This window comes from Centruroides sculpturatus, unplaced genomic scaffold (genome assembly GCF_000671375.1).
Source record: "Centruroides sculpturatus isolate CEXI.00-Female unplaced genomic scaffold, Cexi_2.0 scaffold2090, whole genome shotgun sequence".
In the NCBI taxonomy this organism is placed as follows: Eukaryota; Metazoa; Arthropoda; class Arachnida; order Scorpiones; family Buthidae; genus Centruroides; species Centruroides sculpturatus.
This window is the reverse complement of record NW_019386294.1, coordinates 70047-76046: the sequence shown is the minus strand read 5'-3', so window position 1 is coordinate 76046 and position 6000 is coordinate 70047.

Below are 6000 nucleotides of genomic sequence, written 5' to 3'. Positions count from 1 at the left end.
TAGCTTACATGTTGGAGATGGACATAGGCTACATTTTACTGTGAGAAAATATCTTACTTCCATAAGAAAATTCGATATAATGCGGCTGAAGCTGTGGGTAGACAGCTAGTATTAAATAGAATAAGTTTTTTTTTTACATTTATTACCTTTAAAATACAATTCTAATAATAATGAAAATAACATAAGGTTATTTAATTTTAATGCGACAAATATGCACGATTTTCTTTGTCCGACTTTGTAAAATATGGTTGCTTTTTGGCCAGCTTCAGTTTCGAGTCATCTTCGAGTCGAAGTCGATGACGATGTTTAGTTTTCATGTTTGTCTCGGCCGAAAATCCGTTCTCGCATAAGTATGCTGTGCAAAATGGTAGTACAGTAAATATTTTATTGCCGCTTCGCTGACAAGATGATAATGATAACTGTACAATTAACACAATTTGTGTTAATTGTACAATTTTTGTTTCTTGCGTAAGAATTTCATTTAGNTTAGAGATCTTAGTAAATTCTTTAACCATAAACTTCCATGCAGAGGGAAGACCTTTGGCATCCCTCGCATTCAAACAGCCTTCCTGTAGTTTACTCTTATAAATCTGAATCTTTTCAGCTGTCAATGTCAAAGATGGGGAAGATAAAGATTTAAAGTTAAAGAATTTACTAAGAGAAGAGCTCTAACCGGTTAAGATAATAAAATAATATATACACTAAAAACTTGATTATCCAAAACAGTAGTAAATAAGTAAAAAAAAACAAAATGTGCATTATTATACATAATACACAGTGATCAAACACACTTCACTTAACTGGAAATTGCTGTGTCATTTGTCACTTGTAGTGCCACTAAACTAGGCCATATACAGAGCGTCGATTATCCGAAACGTCAATCGTCCGAAAGAATTCCAGCCGACAAATTTAAATTTTCGCCAGTGCTGTGGCGCTGCATTCTTTGGCTATGTCTTGAGCTACTCAAATATTTTACGTTTTTGACACTAAATTAACTTTTGAAGTATAATTTTTTATTGTTTTTATATTTTTCAATATATTTATTTTGTGTGTACAAAATAAAAAAATAATTTGTAACGATACAATAGTCTTCGTTAGGCTTAACATCAACGAAAATTCAACGCAAAGCGACACGCAATAGAGAAAAATTTCAACATGGAATAGGTTAATATATTTTTTCGTACATAATCGGCTATCCGAAATATCGATTTTCTGAACAACCCCAGTCCCCAATTGATTGGGATAATCGACGCTCTACTGTATATGTAATGTTACATTAGATTTTGAGTAAATTAATTTAAATTCAGTAATTGCATAAGAGTAGTTATAGATCACAAAACTTTAAAAACAAGGTGCTTGATGTAGCCAGAACACGAATGAGAATTTCTGGATCATTTGAAATTTCATTTATCCAAAACATCCCCTGGTCCTATGAAGTTTGGATAATTGAGTTTCTCCTGTATTCACAAAAATGGTATACAGTACTATATTCATGTGAATAATCCAGTGTGTGCAGTTTATTTGAAACAAATTTGGCAACATAATTCACAATGGATGTTTCCACTTACTAAACATTTTCCTTACTTTGCTGATGTTAAATTTCAATAAATAACCTCTCACATAGGGGGACACACGTCCATTTTTTATATATAAAAATGGACGTGTGTCCCCCTATATATATATAGATGTACATAGAAGTATTAAGAAATACAATTACTAACACATCCAATAAAATAACTATTTTAACCGGTTAGAGATCTTAGTAAATTCTTTAACCATAAACTTCCATGCAGAGGGAAGACCTTTGGCATCCCTCGCATTCAAACAGCCTTCCTGTAGTTTACTCTTATAAATCTGAATCTTTTCAGCTGTCAATGTCAAAGATGGGGAAGATAAAGATTTAAAGTTAAAGAATTTACTAAGAGAAGAGCTCTAACCGGTTAAGATAATAAAATAATATATACACTAAAAACTTGATTATCCAAAACAGTAGTAAATAAGTAAAAAAAAACAAAATGTGCATTATTATACATAATACACAGTGATCAAACACACTTCACTTAACTGGAAATTGCTGTGTCATTTGTCACTTGTAGTGCCACTAAACTAGGCCATATACAGAGCGTCGATTATCCGAAACGTCAATCGTCCGAAAGAATTCCAGCCGACAAATTTAAATTTTCGCCAGTGCTGTGGCGCTGCATTCTTTGGCTATGTCTTGAGCTACTCAAATATTTTACGTTTTTGACACTAAATTAACTTTTGAAGTATAATTTTTTATTGTTTTTATATTTTTCAATATATTTATTTTGTGTGTACAAAATAAAAAAATAATTTGTAACGATACAATAGTCTTCGTTAGGCTTAACATCAACGAAAATTCAACGCAAAGCGACACGCAATAGAGAAAAATTTCAACATGGAATAGGTTAATATATTTTTTCGTACATAATCGGCTATCCGAAATATCGATTTTCTGAACAACCCCAGTCCCCAATTGATTGGGATAATCGACGCTCTACTGTATATGTAATGTTACATTAGATTTTGAGTAAATTAATTTAAATTCAGATACAGTAATTGCATAAGAGTAGTTATAGATCACAAAACTTTAAAAACAAGGTGCTTGATGTAGCCAGAACACGAATGAGAATTTCTGGATCATTTGAAATTTCATTTATCCAAAACATCCCCTGGTCCTATGAAGTTTGGATAATTGAGTTTCTCCTGTATTCACAAAAATGGTATACAGTACTATATTCATGTGAATAATCCAGTGTGTGCAGTTTATTTGAAACAAATTTGGCAACATAATTCACAATGGATGTTTCCACTTACTAAACATTTTCCTTACTTTGCTGATGTTAAATTTCAATAAATAACCTCTCACATAAATACTGGAATGCAAACAATTAACTCTTGTAAACCTTAAAAGTCCAGTATTGACACCTTTAATAGAAAACAAACGTTTTTGACTGTACTTCGGTCTTCTTCAGGTTTGTAAAACCAGTAGGAATCAAACTTGTGAATGCGAAGAACAAAATTTCAATACCGGACTTTTAAGGTTTACGAGAATTAAATGTTAAATTTCACTTATCAACAACCAGATGACTTTGCTTAATATAATAATCATCTACAGTCAATAGTTATGAGCAATATTAGTGAATGTTTTTGCATAAATGATTTCACAAAAATGTGGATAAATAAAGTAAGTTAAATATACAATAAAGACTGATAGTATATACTCTTTATACCTGTATTACCTCTTAGTTTAAGTTGTTGGTCTATTAGCAATTTTTTGCCTTTGATTCAAATTAAATAACAAAGAAGTCTTACTTTCATTTAATTAATAAGTTAATTCATTCTAAAATACAGTAGTACAAATTGCAGATAGTTTATGTTTATCGGATAAAGAAATAATTGATTTTTCCCCCTTTAATCTTTTAATGCCATATGGACTTTATGTAATATGTAATAAATTAATCTTGTCTCATTTCAAACATGTTAATTATTTAATAAAAAAATAGATTTCTTGTCTCTTTGTCATCTCTGACATTACCCATATTTTTGGGCTGATATAACTGCTTTTTGTGTTGTTGGTAATTCTTAAAATGGTTACTATTGTTTCACGTCACTTTCAGGTCTTCTACATTGTATAAATAATAATTGAAACACATTTTTGTGTGCATGTATGTACAAGAACATCATATTACAAAAATAAAAATACCATTAAATTTTAATAAACAGTCATAGATAATTGTTGAGAACATAAATGAAATGATTTTTTGAAACAATACAAACATAGACACACCTCTGATGGCAAATACTTGAAACTTACATGGATAAATGGAAAAAATTGTAGTAAACTTGTGATGAATGAAAATTGTTAAAAATTATTTTAGCAGTTTGAAAACTTGGATGTGGTCAACTACAAAGACAGTTAACATATTAATGTATTACTAATTTATTTACATCAAATGTTCTTAATAATAGCATTTATAAAGGAAAAAAAAAAATGAAAATTTAAACCATTGAAATATCAACTGTGCAGTCCATTACTATGAATAATTCATGGTTATCCTTTATTGATTTGTTTTAATTTTTGCCATTTATTCTTGTCTACTGTGAATTTGATGACAAGAATAATTGGCAAAGATTAGTTAGAAAGAATGTTAGCATTACAAAATTTTATTACACCATATGATAAGATACAACAATTTATGATAATTTATGGAAAAATCTTTCTTAAGTTTACATACTTTAAAAGTGCTGAATATGTGTACTGTGGGTTCCCAACACATGATACACCCAGCATTCTAATTTTGCCCATATCTAATGGAATGTCTTGAATGGGTAAATGAGGCCAGAATGATACTGTCACAGCTTGTCCAGATTTACTGGAAAAGAAAGATCATATCCAAAATTCTTTGTTGTAGATCCAAAGATAAAAGATGTTGAGTCTGGTGAGTGTGGTAGCCATCACATCTGCACCAGAACTTGTCCTGCTGTTCTTTCCATCCACCACTGGAAGAGTTTGGTGTTGATAAGTTTTGACTTCTCAGCAGCAATGTAGTGCAGTCTCACATTTTGGTGAATGAAGTCTTCAGAATTGCCTTGAGCTCAGTTTATTAACCACTGTACCAACATATCGGGGCAATTCATTCCATTGTCTGTTTTGCAAAGAAAACTGGCATCACACTTGTGTAACAGAGACACTGCAGAAAACATACTGAAAGTATGTTTTCAACAAATCCAAAACAACTTCTAAAGCTTTGTATGGAATTCTTGTCTTCCACATCTTGATGTTATGCTGATTCACCTTCCCCGAACGTTGAAACTTAGCCTTGTCACTAAAGTAAACAAGAACAAAGCTGTACAGCATGCTACTTTGCAGTTTTCATTTTGCATATATAATTACCTCATTCAACTTATCCCTTTAATTATTTATGAGAAATCAATTTTCACATATTACAAATTTACAGATGTAATATGAGTACCACAGAGATATATTTTGTATTTGTGCTGCTGGCAGCAAGTGTGGGTTGCTTTTTGATCACAAAGCAGACCAAAATGATTTCAAACTTTTTCAGAGAAATGAAAGTTCTTATGTACGAAGATATACAGATACAAGGCCTTTGCTAATACAGTACAGTAGAGTCCTTCAAACTCAACATAATGCAGGCTAAGATTTGCAAATAGTATGCTAAACATAAAGCAGGCTTTGATTTTAACTTTCTATGTTATTGTCTATTGTATGAGTTAGCAAAAACAACAAGTTTTATAGTGATGATGATAGTCCGAATAGAAAAGTTTTTGTAAAGATATATGTGAAAATTTGTATATGTATTAACTGCTTACCAATAGAGACTATTTCTATTTGTAGTTAAATTTTAATTTAAAAATATTGGCTATTCAGTGGTTACTTTTCAAGTTAGTTACTTTGGCCTTATGACATTTTGCAGTGGTACTTTGGAAAAAAGATTATATTCTTTCTTAACATGTGGAATTGATACTGTTATCAGTGAGGAATGATAATTTATTTGATCCTGGTGTTAAGTTACAGAGGTAAAAATTAGGTTACGTGTATTTTTTTTTTTGGACGACACAATGAGTTTTACTGAATGTTGAGTTACCAGGACTCTACTGAGTTAGTCTTTGTTGGAATTAATCTGGGCGGAATTCAGTACTTTTAAGGATCAAAGTCTTTCAAGATTTGAATGCATTTCTAAGAATTTAAGTTCTTGAGAACACACAATGAATGTAATTTGTTGAAAATGAGGAATGTAAGGTATAACATTTACTGCCAATTTGCTTTGTACGGAGTAATTAGTAACTAACTAGTTCCAATTATTTGAGAACAAGTTGGTTAAGATTATTAGTAATTACAGATGATTAATGAAGTAGTGATTAACTAGTGTATTAACATTTTCCAAGAAGTCAGATTATGGAATAATTTGGTCTCTGTATCATTGTAATACAATTAGTATTTCTGATGTCAGA